Raw genomic sequence first — 24,817 nt, 5'->3', positions numbered from 1 at the left:
GTCTGGTCCCCAGCATGGGAGCAGGCACTTGGGAAGCTGCTTGTGTGCAAAACGGAAGCAGGGGCCAACAGCAGCAGCAGCTCCTGGCTCTGTGCGGGGACCACGTGCTGACCTGGAGAAGGCACTTAGCTTTCTGGGCTGCGTTCAAGCACTTCAAATACCTCTTTGAAGTGGCCTGTGTACTGAGAGTGGCTCTGTGCCCCCCAGTCTGGGAACCCCGTTCGGGCTGGGGGAAGGCAGATTAAACTAGACCCATGTGGCTGCAGATATGCTGACAGCAATGTTCCTAGCAGCAGTAGATCTCTTCCATGCACCGTCTACTCCCCATCCTGAGATGGCTTTGCTCTGGGGCTGCACTGTCCCCCATAGAAGTGACAGTGGAAGGGGGATAGCTGGGCAGTGCTGACCTCTTCTCGCTAAAAAACATGATGCTGAGGGAGCTGGGGCCCTCTGAGGTCTGGTGGAGACCCCTGATAAGGTCCAAACCAGCAGCTGCATGTAGGGAGGCCCAGGAGAAGAGGAAAGGACTCCTGGAGCCACGTGTCATGCAGTAAGTCCCCCCATTGGAAGGGTTCTCTAGCAGCCTGAAGGGAGAGGAAAAGGCTGGGGAGGATCGGGAAGGAGCAGCCTTGGACTATTTCTTAGCTCCTGTTTGTAAAAGACTATCAGAGCTATCATAGGAATGGGGCTTTTTGACATCTCCTCGTGCATTCAGGCTGAGAACCTTAGAGGAGTTTTCGGGGATGTCTGCATGGTCTTTTGCAGGCAGACGTGACCTTCTCTGCCTATACCCTCAGCTGGCTGGATAGCAGCCAGCTCCACACTAGAAGGCATGTAGCTCTGTCAGTGTAGTGCTAAGCTTGAGCTATTACCAAAAATAGGAATTAAAAATATGGTCAGTGGGTTTTTTTATACTACTTTTTTAAAATGAAATGTAATAGAAATTTCATCAGAAAACAGTGGGTTTTACGTGAGAGACTTGGATGAAAGCAAAAAAAATGTTGTCAAAAATGAAGCTATGGCAAAATTTAGCATTTTTATTACAAGATGATTCAATTCTGATAAATATTTGACTTTTAAGGTAATTTATCAACTGTCTTCAAATATATCAGAAATATAAAAAAATGAAAAATGCTTTGAGAGAAAAAGTACTAAGTGAAGAGTTCCTGGAGATATGTAGCTCCATGCCATGATGATAGAGAAGAGGAATGAAGCCAGCCTATATATATGTATATATATATAAGGTATTTGTAAGGTGTCCATAAAGTATTTTTCTTCTATCCAGTTGATGGGTAACTGAACATTGAGATAGAGATGCCAACAGAACAACTTTCTGAGTGGTACAGCTCCATCCGACATTTGAAGAAAGAATCTGTGGACCCTTGAGATTTCTGCAAATAGAGAAGTGGTAAAACAAGACATTACTAGGGAGAAAGCACAAAAGTCAAAGATTCTAAGTATGGCTACACAGTCATTATTTAAAATAATAATAAAAAAAAGCTACCAGGAAAAGCCTCAAGATGATTGTGGTAAGGTTGAGTGAGGGAACACCTGGGAAAGATTGATTAAGAGACAGCCAGTGTGTGGGGGTGATTTATGAGCAGAAGTCCTGGCTTCAGTAGGAGTTCTTTGGAGATATTGCTGCTATGGTGCAGAGCAAAAAACTCTTGGATGCAATACAGGTATCAGATTGTCAAACATCACTTGATAAGGTTCCATGACTGAGATTATTAGCTTAGTGAGGAAGAAACAGAATATGAGGTCAAATAGGCTGTGGGACCGAAATTTGCTTCAAAAAATTGCAAATATCTCTATACATCCACTCCAATACATGTATGCCTATCTATATGGTCTCTCTATCCATCTGTCTGTCTACCTGTCTATTTACTCAACAAACCCCAGTCATTCCTGCTCCCCCAGTAGTGGCAGGTGAGAGCAATTTAGAGCATTGGCTCCTGGGGAAGGAGAGATAGGAAGGAGAGGCTGCTTCAGCTGGGAGAAGATTACTTCAGGGACTCCCCAGATACAATTTGGGGCTTGTGTTTCCTCATGCAGGATGAGGGAATTCTTTCCTGTGTGTTGGCTGATGGAGCAGAAACCAGATGGCTAGTATTTTGAGGTACAGCAAGTGGTGAGTAGACTGCTGGGCTTTGGGCAATGGGCACATTGGCTGAGGAAACACAAAAAAGCTGAGAATTGCGAGCACTCATTTGGCAGTGAAGTTTTGTACAGCCTAGGTGCCTAGTCTCTGGGGAGATTGTTGAAGGGGTTTCTGTGAGTCAAATGTTTCTTTCCCTTAGACTGCTATCTCTTTGTAGATCTCCCCTGGTGCCTACTCAGGCTGGTTTGTCTTGGAGGAAATGAAATGGCAGAAATTTCATCTGAAATGAAAGAAAATATAGCTGGGCTATAATCTCACCCCACCTCTTCTCCTCTAGTTCTCCTCAGAGACATTTTATTCCTCTTCCACTACCACCACCATCATCTTCTTTCTATCCAGGCTCTCTGAAAAGTTTCACAATGTAGGGGTGAGCTTTCAGCCCATGGCACCAGACTTTCCTTTTAATATGGGCCACAGGTGGAAAGCCAGCACTCCAAAAAATCCATTGTGCCTTTCCTAAGTGGCACCGAAGCTTCCATTTTATGACTGGATAAATAACGAGATCAGTGAAAGATAGGAAAATGTACGAACAATGTTTTCAAGGTGGATGAAGACAAGGGAACAGGTAAGAGAAGTTGGACTGTTTTGACTTTCAGTGTGAGCAAAGATCTCAAGTCATGTCTTGTTAATGTTGTTAAAATGGAGGAGTTTAAGAATCCCTGGAGTTTACAATGCCCAGATTTCTGGAATGTGCAGTTGTATATGTATGGTATCTTTCAAACACATCAAGGTTTTTCTGTAATGTAATCTTCAAGTTTTCTTGTCTTTTATGTCATTTTGAACTCTTTAGAGAAAGAAAATGATTGGGTTATGTTCCTTTTGGGTTAAGGTGGCAGCTTTTGGAGTTTTGCATTTGGAGGTGAAACTTTGAAGGATGTGTTCAACAGGGAGTGAGACAGCCAGACAGACAGCTTTATAGGCTTTGCTTCTACTCTTACTCAAGGCAAGTTACCAAATTGCTTCTTTCTGCTCTACTCTCCGGAGTCTGATAGGATCTCTTTCATTCCCGGTCAGTAATTGCTCTTCTTGGCACAAAAATATGCGCATCTGAAACCATACAGTGAGGCATCGAAACACTTTCAAGGTCACATCAAGAAGCCAGACTCTTTGAATGAAAGAGAAAGGGAGAGAGGAAGGGGGGCATATAAAGCTTTTTCATAAATCACATAATCATAAATGCCTTCAGTTCTGCCTAAGGCTAGAATGTGAGGGGAAAAACACAGCCGGAAAAAGAAAGCGAGGCATTGGAGTTCCCTTTAGCAAGGAATCAGCTGGAAACTTAAGATGAGATACTAACATCACCTTAGGAGAGTAGCTGTGCTGGCATCATCTAAAGTAGTGCCAACTTCAATGTGTTCACATGTCATAAGGAAGGATGTTACTACCCTGTGGCCTGGAACAATTGGGATGATTCCAGTCCTGAGGATATTCTTAGGGGACTTAAAAAGAAATTTTCCAAATTAGGAGGGAACTGAGCAAGATAAGTGGCTCACACTGATGTTGTGGAGACTGGGGAAGGAGGTTCAAAGCTGGTGGTGCCACAGTCCAGCCATTAGTAAGAAGGGAATGCCAGACAAAGCCGTTCCCTGACAGGGCAGTAAAATGATGGAGTCTCTTGCCAAGAAGGCCACAAAGGCCTTATGTGTGTTTAAGACCCAGCTAGACATTTTTATAGAGAAAGAACTGGGGGAGAGGTGGGGAGGGGAGCTCAGAGGGAAAGGATTGAAATAAAGAAGGAAAGGGGGATGGGATCCAATATGCTGGAGCAGGAGGAGAGGTTTTGGGGCTTCCAGCCCTTTTCAAGAATTGCCTGTGCTCTACACCCTGACCTCCCAAATTCCTGCTGAAACGGGCTTTTCCAGTGACCTCCCTTTCTGGCTTAGTGTGTATGAAGCTGCATCTTGAACCAAGACTGGGAAGAGCAGATCTGAATGGAGCAGGTCCCTCAAGCTTTTCCAGATGGAACAAATCTGTGAACTGTATGTGTCTAACATGATGATGCCCTCACAAGCACTGTCATCAGCTGCCTACTGAAAAGATGCCAAGCCACCAGTATGGATTTGGGAATCCTCACCTTACATAGACTGTACCAGCACTTCTAGTATACTGGCAGCCCCAGCATCACGTGGGCTCAGCAGTCCTTTACTCTTCTAGGGCAGAATGAGGTTGCTGGCTGTATAAACCATCCCCAAATATCATATGCTTTGCTTATGTGGGGAAAACTACTTCCTAGTGAAATCAGCTGTCTTTGCAATGAAGACTGAGAGTTCTCGTCATCTAACTTCAGCCATCTAAAATTTAGACGTTGAATCTACACTAACCATCCAGGCATTTCTTTGAGATAGGCATGCCCTTTGGCTCCTAGAGACACTGCAATTCAGTGCTGCAGCAAAACTGTGGATAAAGTGCACAGTTGCAGGGATGCTTGTGGGAGTGCAAGATGCCCAGCTGGCTTTGGGTGAATGCACAGCACTGGCACAGAGCCAAATTTCTGTTCTGAATCCTTCATATGCCTAGACAGAAAGATAAATAGAGAGTGGGAAACAGTGGCTGAATCAACAGAAAAGTAGCTTGTATTCTCATTGAATTCACTGGTAATTATATTCTTCCAGGCTAATCTTTGCTATTGGTGTCTGAATTCGTCTAATGTAAGACAAAGAAAGCAATAGCTATAATAATCAAAACAACAACAAAAATACCTTCTAGGACTGTTTCTTAAGTTATATTGCTGCTCTGGCATGGACTAGCTACTACTTTCTTCTTGTGTTATAGCACTGTTTGGTAGTGATAAGAAGCACACAACCTCCTGTACTTTAAAGTGCACTAGAAATAGAAAGAGAGATACAGTGCTACAAAAAGAAACTGAGTGGCTTCAGGCTTTCCCCAGGTCTGATTCTGTGATTCAACACCCAGGAACCTGATGCAGCATCGCAAATCAAGGACAAATTTTCCATTCCCTTTGACGGGCAGTAGTTCAAACCTCTAGTCAAAACCAAAACACTGCTACTTTAGTCGAATACGCTGGGATCAAGCCATCAATAAGGCAAAGAGCATGTGCACCATTAGCACAATTAGTTTTTGACTGGAACCACTTGGTCCAGGATTTTTTTTTTTAAACACCATTAAATGCTACTATTATGCCATTATGTTAAGCATATAAGGCAGCTGTGGACTTGCCAGTACTAGGAAAACAATTGATTCTTTTAAAAAAATCCTGATGAACTTGCATTCTTGTGGCAAACAATTCCACAGATCACCTGAGTATGATGATAAATAAAAAAAAGACAGCTGCTGTCTCCTCCTTCTCCTTCTATTTGGAAGAGAGGACCTTTGGGCAGCATGTAGCCAGGTGGATCTGCTCCCAGCTTGGTCTCTTCTAGTTCTTCCCCACCTTTTTCCTTCTGTTCACCCCTGCAAACGGCAAATCCTTTCCAAACCAACATCTACAGAGACTGACAAGCATGTGAGGTGATGGAGCGGAAAATATTTCAGCAGATGTAGGCTTGGATAGGCAGGACCAAAGGAGAGTGCCAGACTCACCAGTTGCCTGTATTATGGGAGGGAGATAATTTGTGTAAGGTCAAGAACCTTGCCCAAGGACTAGGCTTAGGGAGTACTTGTATTTTACCAAGTCATAGGCCAGTAAAGCACCTTAATACTTCATGTCAAGCATTTCTTTAAATCCATCGACCCTAAGGGCGCCATCTCGCTTGTGGCCACACAGGTGAACACAAAGTGAAGGTGAAATCACCAAGTTTGCTTGCGCAAGCTGGTAACTAACTGCAAACCATCTCTGACTTTGAGCAAGTGCTGAGCCTATGCCACCACCTTCACCAGGACTGGTTTTGTGCCTCTCTAATACATACTTAACCATGCCTTCTTATTTTTCTGTAGTAACTTAAATATGCACCTGCTGAATTCTTTCATAGAGGAGGGAGGACTGAGGAGATCAATAGCTGCTTAAGAATACTAATCCCTACTTTCCACCCCAGTCATGAATATATTCCTGTGCTCTCCAAAGCAAACATCTAGGCATGCAAGAAAAGGACTGCTTTCCAGGAATAGTTTCTTTTTAAAGAAGAGACCTGAGAAAATCCGTGAAAGCTTTCTCATTTGCCCAAGTGAGTTGAGAGAAAGGAAGTGTTGCTTCACATAGTCATGAAAGCGAAAGGCTTTGAGGTTTTTCTTGTGTTCAGAAGTGAACATGAAAGTCAGTTCATAAAGGAAAGGTGAATAACTGCCTGTATAAACTAAAGAAAAGATCTCTAGGGCCTAGCTTCCACTCCTGCTGCACTTGGATTAATGGTTAGTTTACAACCTAGCTGTCAGCAAGTCATATGTGATCAGGTTCTCTGCAAAACAGGTTGTATGTTGTGGGGCAGATGAGGGTCTACTAGACTGAAAAATCACTGCTGGACAGGTGAAAAATGGGTAACCGATGTTTGATTGTTCAGTCTGGATTCGAATTTGCTAATGGGTGCTAAAATCCCAGCCGAATTCTTCCTCCCCCCACCCCAACTCCAAGTGGGAGAAATAATTAAAAAAAAAAAAAAAAAAAAATGGTTGAAAATGTCTTTAGGAAATCCTTGTCTAATTCCAAGTCATGGCAGTGGCTGAGCATTCTGCACAGGGAGATGATAGAATCTATCACAACTGGAAAAGACGTTGCCCGTTTGGAATCCAGCAATAACGACTTCCTCCCATCTGGCCCTGAAAAGGGAGCACAGAGCAGCTCTGCCGTGCACAGAAAGGGTGGATCATTGCACAGGAGCAATCATGTCCTGGCTGCTTGGTGAAGCAGGATGTCAAGTTAGAAAGGCCAAACATTTATTTTGGAAAACCAAGACTGCAGCTTCTAATCCGCACATGGGTGTGCTTCTCCACCCTCTCTGCTTCCAGCCACCTCTTCTTTCCTGCCTTTCCAGCCTGTGTTCCTGGGGTGCAGTGGGTGAGTGAAGCTGTGCTCTCAGCCATCTGGGTGGCACCTGCATTCCCTTTCCCAATGGCACAGTGTTCCTGTCACTGTGTCACCTGTTGGCAACAGAGCACCCCCGCAGAGGAAGGCAAAGTTAGAGGCAAATTTCTTCTTCCCAAACTTTCTGCGGGCTTACTCTGTTGGGAAGCCTTGGCTCCTTTGGTTTCCCATACTTTGGCTTGCTTGCTCTATCCGTAAGTATTGAAAATGCTTTGGGAGAAGCCAAAACACCTGCTCTGTGAACTCCAGCATTTGGGGGACGTTGGCAGGGACTATCCTCCTGGACTGATTCATTATTTATTTAAATCACAGGTAGATGTGATCTCATTTTCACTTTATCTCCTGGAGCATCTAGCATAATGCCTTACTAATTATCTCTTCTCCTCCCCCACCCCCCCATCCAACCACCAATAACATCTCCCTATTCCGTTAACTGATAAAGTAGCAAGAGTCTGGTTGTTTGTCAGATGAGTCAACATGAACCTTCTTTCCTTGTTCCACAAATATGTGATCTCGCAGCTGGTGGTCATGTCTTGCCTCCAGGTGCCTGCTCTCTACTAGTTAGTGTCACTTCCAGAGCTCTGCTTTTCCTGCTGGATAAATAATGGCATCACTTGCCTGTGCCAGCTCTTATTTCTGCTTAAAGAAACTGTGTGAAGTCAGTTCAGGAGTTTGATCTTGAATTAGAGAATGACAGTGAGGACTTAATCTCATGTACAATTAGCGATCAAGGCACAGCTCTAGAGAAGCAAGCAAAGAGACGCAGCTTCCGCTTTTCACTTTTTTTTTTTTTTTTAGTAACTATCCAAAAATTCTCTAAATCCAAACTTTGGATTGCTCAGCTATTATTTTGGAAAAGGGAACAAAAATAACAAAATTAAGGCTGTTGCAGCCCCTTGAAGTGGTCTCAGATGGAAATAAAAGTGCTTTGCAGAGTGAGCTTTGGACTGATTTTTCATTTCATGTCCAAAAATTGCTTGGAAAGATCATGTCGGCCAAAGGCCAGGGTCTAGTCTGCGTACCTGCACTGCTGTCCAGATGGAGAAGAGAAAGAACAGATGCACTGAGATGAAGAGAAGGATTTCAGAATATGTTTTCAAAGTCTCCTGTTCATTGAAACAGCAGGAAAGGAATTTAGAAAACATATCTAGGGTTTCCTTTGAACATAAGGAAAAAATTGACTTGGACATGGCTAACATAGTGCCTTTCCAGGCTTATTGCAATAGAGAAATGTCATTTGCTTGCTAGGAACTCAACCGAAATTATCCCTTGGGTCAATTGCCTTTCTATATTGAATGAGCTGGTGTGGGAGGAGACAAACACACGGGAAGCTGAATGAGACTTTAAAAATATTTGGCCTCCCAATAATGGAGGCCAGAAGCTGGCCAGTATTTTCATGTTTTTTTTCCTGTGACTTTGCCCAAATGTCCAAAGAGATTGTAGTGTTCTCGCAGATTCATTAGTTATAAGGAACGAGGAGGAAAATTCTTTGGCCAGCCCAGATTTGGCTATTTCCAGACGTGTCTGGCTACTGCTTCGATCCAAATGGGGAAGCTGAGCAGCTGCATCCACCACAGGTGGTGCATGTGCTCTGTTGGCAGGTACAAATGGGACCTTGCTTTTTTGTCCTTCAGTGAGTCTGTACCACCTCTACCTGATCTATCCTCTGCCAGTAACCTTGCAGGATCTCTGGCTGTGGGAAGATCTGTCATCTTCTAATCTCATGTTCAGAGGGCATGTTTCTGTCTGGCTCTCCTGGACTCTGGACTCGGGTAAATAAGGACGAATAAATGAATACTGTGCACCCATTGCCTCATCCCGCACAAGACAGGGAGGAGGTGTGTACGTGGAAGGAACCAGCACCTTCCTGTCCCCAACTGCAGCCTCAGTGTAACTTCAGCTCCTACCAACCAGTTACGTTGGACTCTGGACACTGAAGTCAGATTCCCTTCCCATTCTTGACCTTTTAGGCATACTCATTTGTTTTACCACTTGGAAGACAGAAGCTTTGAAAAACAGTCATGCATTTCTTTCTCTGCTGAATTAACTGTAGGAACAGAAGAAAAGAAAGATATTTAGATGAGTATCAGTAATGATTTCTATGGAAACGTATTTCTCATAACAGCTCTGGAAATTGATGGTGATGTACATTCACTGAAGGTGAAGTTCTGACAGCTGGAGCTAATACTGGAATTGGTGGAGGTAATGCTGAAACCAGTGGATCTGACTTGGAAGTCAACATGGGACTGATGCTGAACTTGATGGGAAAACTTGGTGCTAACAGTGAAACATTCTAAGGTCACCTGCACAATCAGGTACAACTAATACGGAAGAAAGCATCAAACTTGACTAAGAATAACCCAATGGAGGGCTGATGCCCAGTCTCAGATATATGGACACCAGACCCTGAATTCCATTTATAGTAATATTGCTTTACAGCCTTCTGGCAGCCTTCCTCAGCCTTAAAGTTACGCTCAATTCCCTTCCCACTGAGGGCCTATATATTCCACTACTGTGGACTAAGTTTTAAGATAATGGAGAACTAACCTTAACATGTCCATAAACCACATACAATGAGAAAAGCAGAATTGACAAGTGTGTGCAATGTCTATTTTTACAGAGCCCAATTTGGTGCAGTAAGCTGTCAAATGCAATGCAGTTTGAATTGAACCAGACTGTACCCCTCGTTGTGGAAAATCATGGATGTTCTTCACCTTCTTGACAGCTACCTTGAAGAAGAGGCACTAAGGTCCATACGTAACCAAGATCCAGATCTTATGTCATATTTAGGATCTAACTTCTGCTGCATTTGGAGCTAGGGCTTTCACCCTTTACTCTCAGCTTCCCCTACCTACTTAGCAGGTGCTTTAACTAGTCTGCACACACATTTGTCCATCCTCAGCAATATCATCCAACAGCTTGTTGTCTTGAATGCCTAAAGAGAAAAGGTTTAAGCCTTGGATAGAGAGTTGGAAATGACAGCTTAAATAGAAAATTGGATGGCTCCTGTGGAGAGAGAACATGGGAAAGCCCAGGAGAGATCTTACCCACTTCTGTTTCCCCTCCCAAGGCCTTTCACACCTGTGCTGAGGCAGCCATCTCTTTGCACCTTCTGTGCTTTGAGGGAGAGGCTCTTGCTCACTGTAGATCCACACTAGGGCTATGGGGAATGTACATCTGCTGCCCTTGCTTTATGGGCAAGGGAGGAAGTTCTTGAACTCTCTCTGGACTTGCTTTCAGCTGCAGCGTCTCCCAGAGGAAGTGTCTCAGGGCGCTGTCTCTTGGCGGCACAGGAAGGCTGCCTCCCAACATTGTTGTTGGTGTGTGGACATGACCTGGCTAAGGAAGCCAGAACAACGGTTCGAGAGTCTTACGATCTCCTGAACTTCCCAGGCTAGAGGTGGTCTTGGAGGGCTGCTCAGCTTCCACTTCTGTTGATGTTAATTCAGCGAGCTTTGCTTGGCTTTGATGAGGTCACACTCCATTTGCAATGACTTCTCTAACTAGTAGCCTGTGCTAAAAAGGAGGCTGCAATAAACTCTGAGTATGATGCATGTCTTAGCATATAAGGGAGCAAAAAAATTCCCCAGCTAAGATGCATAGCAGTGGTATACTCATACATAGAAGATCTATGCCTGAAAAATTGCCTGTCTTCAGCTGTCATCTAGTTTAATAAAGGCAGGATGGAGAGAAAATGGCTTTTCTTACCTCCTTAGAACATCACAGCTACAACAGCACTACAGCAAAACTGGATTGGTATGCAGAGAGGGAGGAAAAGTTGTCTCTTTAGAGAGACAAGCAGACAGACAAATAGACAGCTAGCCAGATTCTTCTCTATTATATGCATGTAACTCCAAAGCTATTAAAGGAACTATTTGTAACTAGGAACAGAATCAAACTGCTGGCGTAGTTCACTGTAAAAGATTTTCAGTTCAATCTTTGATGGCATTTTAATAGTAACAGCTACTCATCAGCAATGTCAGGGTTAAATACTCCCAGCATGTGTGCAATTGCAGAAATACCCCGAGAAGAATCAAGGAAATATTTCCATCTTAAACTCCGATAAGGAGTGAAAACGTGCAACTCATTCCATATGGTGGCTGAAAGCCCTGAGCCAAACGGAAAGCCTTGGAGTCTGCCAATGCGTAAGAACTTGCAAGCCTGATAAATGAGCGTGTTGCTTTGGGAAAGCCAGAGATGAAGTCGCTCTGGAAAGAAGAAAGCACAGAATAAAAGTGAGGAGCCTTAGAAAAAAAAAAAGAAAAGAAAAAAGAAAAAAAGCAAAGTCTTACCTATTTTTCTTTTTAGATGGCAGCAAGAATTTCTGGAAATGTTTTACATGTCAAGGATTTAACCAAACTGGGATGTTTGTGGACAAGCTGTTATGCAATGAATAAATAAATCAGGAAAAAAGCAGGGAGAAGAGTCTCTTTTCTCTCCTGCTTTACAAAAGTGATCTTAGGCTGAGACAGCTGCATTCTTCTGGGATACTCTGCACAAGCCAGGATAAAAGCATACACAAACTGGAGACAGCGCATTCTCAGACTTCTCAGATTTCTTCAGTGTTGACGGGTGAGACAACAGCGTGCTTGGCCATGCGGCGAAGAGATTCATGTGGGTCATGTGAGGAGGGAAAGGGCACCAGAGGAGGGCTAGGGGACAGCTGAAGCCTGAAAGGCATTTGGGCCTGGGGCATCCTACAGTAGCAGGAAGAAGGCTCTGAGCTGCAGCACAGCGTGGTGGCTTCTTTCTAGCTCTGTGCCACGTCCTGGCACCTGGCATGGTTGCTTGGCCGAACGTGTTCAGTCATGTCTGGCACGGGAGGTCATGGAGCAGGAAAGAGGCTGCGGATACAGTAGACTGGGCTGTGCTGGAAGGGAGCAGAGGGTCAGAGCAGATTGCGTGTCTCCTGTTCGGGCCTGAGATTTGACAGGTCTGCATTCTTGGCTGAAGGGATCTGGCCGTACAATCGATTTTGGGAGATGAGTGGGTAAATTCATGGCTTGGCTGGCTATATGAAAGGCTACTCCTTTGAAGAAGTCTTTCTACAGTTAAGCAAGTCACCTCCTACAGCCCAAACATATTCCCACATTAAGTCAAATCAGAAATAGAGGAGGAAATCAACCATTTAAGAAAAATTACCTCTCTGCTCCTTATCTGAGCAGAGATCTTGCATCCAAGAACTGCTCTGAAACTATGAATATGGAAGGCACTTAAGATTCCTTGCAGTGGACAGCAATAGGGAACCTTAGCTAGCTCATTCACCTAAGATTTAATGTAATAAAATTGTATTGCTACTTGGATGCAAGCAACTCTGCACGGGTAGAGACTTGTGCCAGCTTAGTAACTTCATACAAACAAGACACGCGAAGCCAAGAGCATTTTGTAAGGCTAAAAAGAGCAACAAAAAGAGCAAGCCCTGCAGGTTGTAAATTGCTAGGCAAAGTGATAAATGGTACGTGAACTGGCCAATATAATCTGTCTGGAAAGCTGAAAAGAAACCTGCCTTCTCAGGATCCTAAAATATTTCTCCTTTCAGAGTAGCTTATTTTCCAGCTACGTGCCACATTCATTACTTGCCAAAATGTGTGCTCACTAGTCTGTGCTTCTGTCTTGCAGCTGCTGACAACAACGGTTTCTCAAAAACTCCCTGGCAAAACGAGGGGTGGGGTGGGGGGGGAGAGAAGAGTTCCTGGCTTTGGTGCGTTGTGGTATGGTTGTTGTGTCCTTATGGCTCTGTACAGCAGTGCCGAGCAATGCAGGTAAAACTCTTCATAAGGGTGAGTTTTCTGCCCCAGTGCAATGGGGCGAATTCAGGCAGAAGGAGCCAGGTTTGCTGGTGCGGAGGCACTAGTGTGTGTTACTGCAGCTGTAATGGGTTGGGAGATGGGGACGCACCAGCCATCGGGATGAGGGGACCTATGTGGTGCTGGGTGTTCAGTAGAGGCCATGTTGGAGGCAATGCCATCAGCAGAGATGTGTCCCAGCCCCACCTTGGTAAATGGAGGCAAAAGCATGATAGAGTCAAGGCTACAGAGAGGGAGACATGGGGATTTTAGGAAGCCTTGTTTCCTGATTCTGGGATGCTCCTTTGGACCTTACAGGGCTCTCTGGTGGCATATCAGCTAGCGTCTTGAAGATGCCTGGCATTCCTGGGGGGGAGGGCGTCTTGTTAAGGGCTAGTTTAAATCAAAGACTGCACTGAGGCTTACTCTTCTGGTTGCTCTGGTTGCCAGAGTAAGATGTTATACCTCCAGCCTGCTCCTGAGTCTGTCTTGCCCCTTGGCCAGCCCTTATCTGCCAGCATTACTTCCTCATCTGCAATTGCTTCCCACCCTAGCTCTGGCCTGATGGCTCACTTTGGCCGTGGCCTAAATCCACCTAAATCCTACCCTTGGATTCAGCAAATTGCCCCTGCCACTCTGTACTGTGGCCTCTCAAGTGCTGTCATCTCCCCTTTTGCATTACTTGATGCGATGTGCATACTGTAAGGTTTATGGCAGCAAGATGCTGGGAAATCCCATTTCTGCATCCACACAAACCTGACATTTATTATTTGTTAAGGCTTCCCTTAACCAGCCTGAGACACTGCAGGGAAGTTCTCTCTGGGCCTGAGCTGGCCAAAAGGATCAGTGATGAGAATCTTCGCAGACTCAATGTTGAAGCTTCTCAAATGATGTTTCCTTTGATTTTCATTTCAGAAAAAACATTGAGGAGCTAATTTTGATCAACATCTCTCTATCCTTGCAAAATGTCCCATTGTTAAAAGGCATAGGCCTGAATTTTAGGATCAGGTTCTCCTTTGTATTTTTTTTATGCTGCCTTTTACAGCCCTTAAAAATATCTGTAAATACTCTCAGTTTCACACTCCTTTGCCTCTCCTACACAATTTCTATGTGGCTGAACAGATCTTGTCAAAGATCTCAAAGGCTTTTTGGCACCTAATTTCCACCTGTGGGAGTTGGATGCCTAAATGCCATTAGATTTGGGCCCAGCTTGCTTCATTTCAGCTCCTGTTTTTTCTTACATGGGAGAATATCTTTAGTGGCTTGAGGACTCTCTGAGCCAAGGCCTAGGAAATTCCAGATGTGCTGTTCTTCAGCTGCTGCTGAACATTCACCATCATTTTTGTGCTATGCCAAAGACCCAGGGAGAGATCTGTACTATCCGCTGTGCCAATGTTAATGTTAGTCCAATCAAAGGTGACTTCAGCATGGAACTATTGAGAAATCAGCCTCATTTTCTAGGCAGTCATATGATGAAACCCCAACAAGACGAAACTCCAGGTTGCTTTTGGAGGCTTACAGAACTCTTAAAATGCTTCTGTTAGATACCCAGGCAAGCAGAGCTGACAGCTAACCTTGACAAAAGGTAGATTTTCACCTCCTCCCATCCAGCTCCAGCACTGTATCAAACTGTTGTTTCCTGCAGATGTCTAAGTGAACACGTGGACGTGTCCCCTTTGTGGGAATATTGATCCTGTCAAAATGTTGCTGGTTGTCCTATAAAGACCTGAGCTCTTTGAAGGAATTTCTTTGACTTAATGAAATATCTTCAGCTATTCCCTCAGGAATAATGCTTAGACTTTCACCTTTACTGTCCCTTGGAGTGGCTCTTCACCACCCATGAGGGTGCTTTAGATCACCCACGATGGCAGGGGACAGGATTCTATGACATACCCAGTATCCTGCGTTCCTGTGACAGCAAGCAGAACGCAGCCTGCCCTGGAGGCTTCCTGGTAGGTCACTGATCCGCAGGCAAGCAGGTCTGACGTTTTGTCTTTTCTAATGTACCTTGGGGCATCACCATTAGGCCAACAGTGGAGCATGCTTTGGAACAGATATTCTAGAGGCGGTGGGTATAAAAAAGCTTAGTTCTCTTGCTTTGTACACAGCTCTATCAATACAGCAAAGGGTTTGGCCTGATTATTCCTCAGTTATGTGCTTGAAATTAAAGAGATTTTCCTCTAGTGCCACATTAAGTCCTTGAGCAACTCTATCGAATTATTATTGTCTGACACCCTGTTTGCTTAGTTTTGTCCAGGCCTGGAACAGCACCCTGAGGTGTAAGACCAAAGGCACATCAAGTTTCCCCTCAAAGGGGAACTTGTTCCATCAATACTCCAAATGGAGAGGACATCCCACAACTGGAGAGATGATTTCCCTAGGCTCAGATTCATCTCTTGCACTCTGGCAATGCTGACCCCTGCAATTGCCACAACTGTGGGAGCTGTTGCATGTCCTGTGAACAGGGGGATATTCATGTTGTCCTGTGATAATTAATTTTTGTAAGCATTGTCAACTTAGGCAAGCAGAAAACTGTAGGGAACATTGCAACCTTTGTTTTTTAAGGTTTTCTTCCCAGTCAGAGAGAACTTTTAAAATGGAAACTCTCATTCTGAAGGACTTCCAAAGACTGAAGCATGGAAGATGTGCCAACCTCCTGACCTGAGGTTCTGGCTCAGTCTAGCAGATGGAAGAGACACAGCTTTCAAGTCAGGTCTGTATCTTGTAGGCCTAAACCACCATGTAGACTTGCCCCAGCTCTGTGCTGTTTGGAACAAGTCAATCTGTTAGAGATCTCGCTATGTAGACATCAGAGGAGATGTACAGGTTCAGATCAAAGATGCATCTAGCACAATATCCTGTCTCTAACAGTGCTAGTAGAAGATGTCTAGTGCAAGATAGAAGGCCATGTCAAGGCCCTGGTGATACTTCCTAAGGCCATTCCAACTCATGGTAATATGCAGCTGAAGACTTCCTGAGCTGTGGGTCATACCCACAAGCCTATGTGTAATAATCCTTGATGGACCTTTCAATGTTTCTAGCTGCTCTTTGAAGCCATTTATGCGTTTGGCTTCTACAACATACCATGGCAATGAGTTCTACCACTTAATTATGTGCTGCTTAGAAATATAGCCACAAATCATAATAGCCTTTAATTATAATAAAAGCCCTGAGTTTGGATAAGATTGCCAGTGCAGATAAAGTCTACATAATTATATCTAGGTATTATGTCTAGAGCAATGAGTGTGTCTTTTCAAGACCAAAGTGCAAGGAACACACATGAAATATGTAATTCAGGATTTTTCAATTCTCAGCTGCCCGATGGCATGGCTTGGTTTATATGGAGTTGTCCATCTGTTTTCTTTTTCCCAGTGTAGTTAGGAAAGGTTTATCCATCTTTGCCAACTGCTTTGGTCCCTTGCCTTTAAGGAAAAAGGTCAGGGAAGTCCTGTGACTTTTTCTTCCTGCAAAGGCTAGAAGAGCAATTCTCTTCCACACTGTAGTTGTATTTTGAACCTGCCTACAAATTTGCTTGTTATGGCTCAGCCTAAAAAGGCTTCCACATGAAAACAAGCATAGCCTTGGGCTTATTACTTACCGGCCATGGCCAAAAATCTGGGTTTGTTGGAGAACTCTGCTGGGAAATGAATGGCTGGTTAGGTCCTTACTGGAGGGTAAAGGAGAGATTGAACCTGTTTCCCAGCCCAACCTACCCTGCTATCCAATTATTTCTGTGCAAACCCCTACTAACAAGTGCTCACTGGAGGAAGGAGCCCGGAGAGGCTTTGGATTGCATCCACACTCACTCCAGCATAACCTAAGTCTGGTCTCTTTCCACCAACAAGCACTCCAGAGGTCCTGGAGACTGCTCCCAGGAGTGCTTCCCATCCAACACAACCAGAAGTTCTGCTCTGGAGTTTGGTCTTTAGATAGCAGGGGAACTTCCACTATATCCTCAAGGTAGTTCTGAGATCTAGATCTGATCTGCTTCCTGGCATTGCTACTTTCCCTCCCCAAGAACTGACCTTTGGAGTGACAGTGGTGGAGCTCATACAATTCTGCAATGTTTTCTGATTAAAAAAAAAAAAAAACTTTTAGTTTCTGAAGACCCTGACACCACCTGTTCCTGAGAGTTTCTCTGAGTTGCTTTCTGCAGGGAGTTTTGGGGAGAAGAAAGGGGGTCTGATTGCTTAATCTTTCCAGCTAAGTAAAATCATCTGCACTGTTAAATTCTCCAGGAGATGTACAGTTCACTGCTTGTCAGGCCAGGATATTAAATTAAGCAATTTTCATCAGATAACACATCTTCTGGTTCATGTAAAATGTCCCGCAAATCGCTGCACTCATAATTCAGCCTGATTGAAAATGAGCTGCTAATCCATTTCGCTTTGGAGATATGCAAGTGCGTGGTAGAGGGGCCAGCTCTGCTGAGACTCCCGTTTGCAGCCATGCACGTGCATGTGCTCCCCTTTGGGATCTTGTCCCCTCCCCGTGTCCCTCTGCAAGATCGTATAGATAGTGCTGCTCTCTGCTGACCCTTCTGATGCTACATACTGTGGCCTAGATTAGCTGCTACTCTAGGAATCCTTTCAAGCTCCAGAACCCACATATGGGGAAATCATTCCACCTTGGTTCCCACATTGTGGACGAGGACTGCTGAAATCTCCAGCGAGGATGACCAGCGCCTCCTCCTTTCAAGTGCAGGGTTTGTCACTGTTGCTCCCCTCGGCGGTTCTAGGCTCCTGCATCATACATAGAGCATAAACTCAAGCATTCAGGATTTATAATTTGGCATCTATGGCCCCAGATCACTAAAGTACCTTAATATGTTCCGATTGTCATTATCGATAATAATGATAGTAGTAGTAGCAGAGGATATTTTTTATTTACTTTCTGCTGCTGGTGCTCCACAGGCTCACATTGTTCCAGCCTTTCCAGCCAGGAGACCTCGAACCATTCCCTTTTTCTTTTTTTAATTAAAGTTGAGTTTATTCTGTAATTACAGGACTCTAGAAGCTGGGGCTTGAAGAAAAGCAAAAGTGTCCAGTGTCATGAGCTTCAGGAGAGGCAGAGCAGCTCTTTCACAGAGTTAGTGTCTCACTGAAGGAGACTTTCTTTAATAGGCTGGAGACAAGCTATTCTAGCTACATCAGGTGAACTGGGTGCTTTGCCTTCATGGACATCTGTGGCCCGTTGGGGACTCTGTGCCACATCCCTCCACAAAACACCCGGGAATGTGGAGTGGCTGGACAATATAAACCGTCTCACCCAGTTCATTCCCTGTTACCCAGGATGGAAAACATTCATCTTCAGAGCGAGAGACTGGAGCCAGAGGCAGCTTCATACCTCTCCAACGTGATTAGCAAAGCGGACATGAATTGATTCATTAAAGCTGAGCAACCGCAGACAAGCACTTCATTACAAAAGACCTGGGAAATGCCATAGCTGGGCAGGCCAGAGACATTCCCGTGCCTGCCCATCCCCTCCCCCTGCCAGCAGAGCCACTGTCTGCAAAACCCAATGACCTTCTGCTCGCTTGCTCCCCAACTCCTGCTGCTTCGCTGCAAGGCAAAAGCACCGTGCGACGCGCGGAGAACTGGGAGCTTACCTCCTCCTTCCCCTCCGCGGGGGGCACCGGTTCAAAGCCGAGCTCTCGCTGTCCAGCCCCGGCCGCTTGCAAAAGGGAAACGACAGGGGAAGGATCCCACGCGGCCGCGAGGGCTGCGGCGCTCCGTCACGAGCGGCCTTCGTTCCTGCCCTCGGCAGAGCGGGCAGGCTGGCCGGGCCGCGGGGGCGAGCAGGGCGACGCCGGGGCCGGGCTGGCGGCGAGGAACAGGAATTACACTTGTTATTATTTCCTTGATTTATACAGTCTGGATAAAAGGTATCTGTCTGTACAGAGAAACGCTCTACATTGCTGTAGTGCTGTAATAGCAGTATATATATACACATATACTCGTTACTGAACTTTGAACGTTTTACTTATAAATAATAATACTTTTACTCACATATATAGTAAGAGCCAGTGTTTTTCTTTCTCTGTTCAGATCTGAGCGCCCAATCAGCATTTTGCCGTTTTCACAGCCACTCCAACATCCCCTTCTCGGCTTCTTCCCCAGCAGCCTCCCGTCACATCTCACCCCTCACCAGTGTGTCCATGCTCTCTGCGCTCCCGTTGCCCATGTTCACCTCGGTGTGTTTGCAGGTGCTACACAGATCATGATGTTATGCTCTATTGCCTGGGAAAATCTTTTTTTTTTTTTTTTTTTGTCTTTTTTTTGAGTCCCAGGTCCTTGAAATCTGTTTGCAAATCCTGTAAAATTTAATCTGTGGCAAACTAGGAGGATTTTTGCTCGGATAAAATTGGATTTAACCTGTTGTTTCCTTTATCAGCTGTTCTGGAAAGAACACCAGATTGAAACGGAGTCAGGCACTTGGCAACTGCTCCTCTCCTCCCCATATTTCAGCTCTAGCATCAATGACTTGCTGCCTGTCTGTTCAGTCCCTACTAGCTCTGTTTGGATTTGCATGCCACTGACTATTAATTGAAGAGTAAATTAACCTTCTTCAGACCGTATGTTGTGGCCATAATATATGTAAAGATGTTATTAGTGATTGTAAAAAATGAAAATAAAAGCACAGTTGGACTCATATTATTGCCAAGAGATTACATGCCAATGTTTAAAAAATTGGCAGCAGTTCCACGACGGTATTTTTGTCGCATAATGCTCCATCTACTGGGATTATCATTTTAAAAATTGGCAGTGTCCCTCAGCAAGCACAGCCTCTAGCTTAGGATTTTGCTTTTATCTTTTTTTGGCAGCTACTTGAAGAAATATCTCTGCCATTTCCAGACTGGAGACCTTTTGTTTTTATTCAGCAAAGTACCAGTTCTGTAAGCGACAGATTTCTCCACTCAGCATCTTTGGGACACCCATCGATCAATGACAGGGAATTTAAATAAGAGAAGGGCGACTTGGAAAATAAACTCTTCACGTTCAACTGACGAAGTGGGAAACATCCGCTGCTGGCCCATCTCCACTGACTTTGATGGAGTTCTGCCAGCACAGAATTTGGCCTGGCGTCTTCCAAGTCGTTATTCTTTCATTGGTTATTTGCTAGAGTGTATTAAAGCCTGAGTTTTACATCTGCTTCCTCGTGGGCTCCCTTTCCTTCTACTACGAACACACTTCGTTTTTGTATTCGGCTTTCACGAGGCCTAGCTTGCAAAGCCTGATTTAACCGTGAACATTAATGTTTGCGAATCGTGGGCCACGTGCACACACAGGTATGTACAGGGTTTGTTATTCTAGAGTTCCCTGTCAGCAATGAGATATTTCTATGTAGCTGGAAAAAAAACAAATGCAGAAAAAATTTATTCTGAAGGAAAAACAGCACACGTGAAATCTATCAGCTGATAAAGGCGAAAGAGCCATTATTCTCCTCTTGTTTCATCGCTTTTAGTGTTGTCCTTTATTTAAAAAAACCCAGAAATTAGGTGGTAAAATGGAAACATTTTAAACAGTGTCTAATTTAGGAGGGCTAATGTTTTACCTGCAGTTGGTTTTGGGAACAAGTGGTGCCAATTGAGCTCTGCAGTTGTTTTGCCCCCTCCCCTAGAACCCTAGTTAACAATTTCTCTTAAACACGTGCTCAATTTTGGTCACCTGAGCAGAGCTCCCTGCTGCCACTGAGCTCGCCTTCTGGACTGTGGAAGACAGCACTTCAGGAGCTCAGTGATGGCTTTAAAAACTGAAGATTAAGCAAAGCTGCTGAATGGCAAGTAATTAAAAGGATTACAAAATTGCATTTTTAACGCCTGTAAAAATTCCAGAAATTGAAATTGTAGCTGAGTATTTGATGGTTCCTGGTGTCAAAAACAGAAGATGACTTTCAGATGCAAAATGCTCCCCGCTCAACAGCGAGGTCCCAAGAAAGCCGTAAAACAGAGAGGCATTTGGGTCTCAGGCATGTTTCTTTTTTTGCACGTGCAAAGAGGAACAATATAGCTATGCAGCTGACATGCGACAGAGGCAGCTACGGGAACTGAAAGCTCCCAGGCACAAAAAGTGGTTTTTGGTTTTTGCAGCACACACACAAAAGATGTTTGGTCATAGACTTTCCAAAGAGGGAGTCTTTGGGGAGAAGGGAGGAAAAAAAGGCGCATGGTCAGCATTCTTCAGAAATATATATGCTCACCAACAACCTAAAATTTATCAATGTGTTTGCAAGCAAGATGACCTAGAGTGCTGCTCAGGAAAGGGCAGCGAGCACAGACTCTCGCTGGAGACGCTTGCCCAACCGCATCTGCAAAGAGTGGACGTCAGCAAGAGTCCTTTGGTGCAGGCTCGTGGTGGCCAGCAATAAAGGCGATCCAAAGCCCCTGATCCTCTGATAGCGACAGTGGCTTGTAAGCGCTTTTGGGGAGGGCTTATCCCTCCTTTGCAAAGGGAGTGTGCGTTTGGCCGTAAATTTCTTCCAGCTGTAAAGTCAGAGAAAATGCTGATAAGCTCTCCTTGGCCCCCCTACACCCCTAGCTGGGAGCAATACATTTACCAGAGGTAACTGAATGTACCAGCTTCTTTCTCCTCCACTTTCTGAGCATATGGAATGTATTGTGGTCTGAGGAGAAATATATCTTAAGAATCTCTCCTGCATCTTTTTAGGAGCATTCCAGCGTGGATTACGGCAGGTGGCACAAAATCAGTGGATTCCCTCTTACCCCTTTTAAGCGGACTAAGTGGCAAGTAGGACTGGGGAGCTGTGTTGTGCTAAACTACATGCAAACTAGCAGCGGACTTTTGCATGAGTCTCTGAAAGTTTTAGGGGTTTGGGTGAGACTAGAAATGGAAGTCCCAAAATACTGAAAGGAAGAACAAGAAAATACTTTTGATCTGCCTGGAAAATCTGCTCCTGCAAAGTGTCTGATTCTGGACAGTGCGAAGTTTCCATAATATACTACATATCCTCTGCTGGCTGAGGAATAAAACCAAAACACCTTTGCTACCTCGCTGTAGTAAGTGGGGTTACCTGGGAGGTACACTGGCAAACCTGAATTACAGATGATCTTCAGTTCTTAAGCTGTTCTCACTCATATATATATATATATTTTTGAGGTTGTAGCAATTTGACTACTATCAGAGGTAAGTTTTTCAGGGTTTGGCCTATTGCTCTCGTTCAGAGTTAGCCAGCAGCTTCTATAAGGTACCCAGGATCTGAAAGTACAGGATCATTGCCAAAGGAGAAATGCACTTTTTTTGCTAAAATCTAGTGGTTGCAATTCAGTTTGGGTAGGAAACTGGATCAAGCTGAAAAATCTACTGTCTAAGGCACATCCTAATCAGGGTCTAATCTCTCATGCAGATGGAAACTCAGAGTTGAGATAAAAATCTGTGCATTGACCCATGAGGGTGAATTATGAACTATATGGAAAGCCACTGATCTAATCGTTTTCCAGGAAAAAGCTCTGTGTGTTGGAAAGTGTTCAGAGGGGCTTGGGAAGAAAATTGGTAAAGATAGACCATTTCTTCCATTGGAAGATTTGGGACATACTGCAGGTTTAGGGCGGGTATTTCCAAAATGTTTTCCCATGTGGGGGAGTTTTCTCCAGTGAAGCTTTTACCACTGTGCTGAACAGGCCTGATTTATTGCCCGTGGAGGTTCCACGATAACAGAATTGGATTAGGTTTCAAGTCAACCCTGGACATAAAGGCAGGACTCTAAACTCAGGCTAGAGCTGTGCCTGTCAGGCTTTCCTTCTGCCTCCGTGACTCCCTGCTGATCCACAGTGTTTTCTGTTACTTCAGTAACTAATCAAGCCCGTGCCAAATTCAAAAGTCTCCTTTTGCAGAGACCTGTCAGTCAGCCTCTGAGAGATGTCATGATGGGTCTTGCTGAGTAGACACCCAGGGGTGTAGGAAGCTCAGCCCTAAATGGGGTGTCAGTGGGTGAGCCTATGGTTGGGTTTTCCGCACATCCTTCCTTTTTTCTCCCCAAGAACAGTACGTGGGAGGTTTTGAGGCTTATGGAAGTTAGTCTGGATTTCCTGGAAGTCTTGCCAGAGACAAAGATGGAAGGCTTTTACCCTGCTAAGTGACTGGAAATCGCAAGTGGTCTTGCCCAACCGCATCTGCAAAGAGTGGATGTCAGCAAGAGTCCTTTGGTGCAGGCTCGGGGTGGCCAGCACGAGCTCAGTCTTGGTCAGAGCCTAGACTCCAGCTCAGTTTGTTGCCTCTCTGGGCAGGCAGGTGCACTTGCTGGGGAAGCAGCAGATAACCCTTGTGCAGAGAGACTCCAGCTTTCTAGACTTCCTGGCTTCCTGCATAAAAGGGACAATAAGATCCTGGAGCAAGTGGGCAAGATGTTGGCACCAAAACTGAGCTAGTTTGTGGAAGGAAAACATCTCTGGAGAACTGCCAGGGCAATTTAGTTCTGAACTGTCCCCACAGAGGACCCTACCTGGACTTCTTTGTCCTGTAAGGAAAGGGTATGACGTGCATCCCTTCAGTGTGCCTCAGTGTGGCTGGATCTCCCAAATCTGGGAGCACCTCTGGAGCCACCTGTAGGACATGAGACAGTGCTCGTCACGCTTGAGCAGAGCAGTTCTTCTCAAGTAACTCTCCTCATCTACAAACTAGATTTCCAACTGTCTAGGCTCCATTTGTAGTTAGTGGAGACTGATCAGTACCTCCAAGGAGCACTCCTGTGCCCCACACCCCCCCAACCAGACCACAGTTTTTGGGTGGGAAGAAAGACCTTCTGAAGTGTCTTTCCCTTCCCACTCTCTACAGATGTGCCCTGGGGACAGCCAACAGCACATCAAACCACCGACAGCCAAAGCTGGGCAAATAATTCCCCGCTATTAGCTGACCCACTGTATCAACCCTTATGAATTTAGACACAGACTGGATGTAGCACCTTCAAACTGGGTTATGAACGAATCCTTCTTGGGTCTGCTATCTCCTAAAACCCTTCAGCTTCACCAGAGTTTCCTCCTAATAGCCTCTCACTTGGAGGCTTGTGTTCATTTGCTTTGTGAATTGCTGCTAAACTAAAGAAATTTAAGAGCTGGGGAGGTGCTGAACATCAGTAGGTGCAAGAGATGTCTGAGGGTATAACAAAGTGCAACTTGAATATCTTACCACCTTGCCAGTGAGCCGTGTTTAATGGGTCAGGCAGCAGAGGTGTAATGAAATCAATAGAGTTTGCTCATTGTTCAGTCTGAGCAGAGATCTCTGAAGATCCACCATCTCTAGTGGATTTTGTCAGGTTTGTTTTGTTGAGTTTTTCCCGCTTCCTTCCCTCTACATTTTTTCTTTTTGTGCTTTTTTAAAGAAGTTTTTTCAGACTTAACTGGAGGGAAGGCTATGGCTTGACGAGTAGCTGCAAGAGAATTGACCTCCATGAGAATGCAAGGTATTTGGTATTTTTTGTGCTACGAAATACCCGTGAGAGTAGAAAATAAGAGCCATGCACCTAATACACTAGGGAAGGAGCAGAGTCTTATAGACAGGGCTGCAGGCTCTCATTCTCAACCCAGCTCAACAATTGATATAGAAAATCTTGTGACTGCTTATATTGCAGCACGAGTAAACAACGTGCATTCTCTTCTGATCAAAAGTATAAAACACAATGTGCTCTCCGCTGCTCAGCCTCTGATCTGCAAATACATCCCTGCTTTTTATCACTCTTTTTTTTTCTTTTTCTTTATCTGAGTGGAGCTGGTCTCAAGCACTACAACCTGATTATCTCTGAGGAGGTTGCCAAATGCATGTCAGGGATCATTAAACATAATAAAAAGGAAGCGGAAGGAATCAAGTGGTCTGAATAGCAAATCAGAGGGAATTCCTGGCTGTGGCTGCCAGTCTAGCGAACGCTCTGACTTGCTTGCAGTCT

General features: G+C 44.8%; 1 long non-coding RNA gene across 1 annotated transcript; it reads left to right on the top strand.

The window, feature by feature from the left end:
• Positions 1-336: 336 nt before the first annotated feature.
• LOC134148306 (uncharacterized) lies at positions 337-19,575 on the top strand. Its single transcript, XR_009960193.1, has 2 exons — positions 337-550; positions 17,928-19,575. It is a non-coding gene; the product is annotated as an uncharacterized LOC134148306 (long non-coding RNA).
• Positions 19,576-24,817: the final 5,242 nt, after the last annotated feature.

The sequence above is a fragment of the Rhea pennata genome, chromosome 17, assembly GCF_028389875.1.
Source record: "Rhea pennata isolate bPtePen1 chromosome 17, bPtePen1.pri, whole genome shotgun sequence".
Taxonomy (NCBI): Eukaryota; Metazoa; Chordata; class Aves; order Rheiformes; family Rheidae; genus Rhea; species Rhea pennata.
Note: the sequence above shows the minus strand (reverse complement) of the source record. Positions and strands in the feature narration are given on the sequence as shown.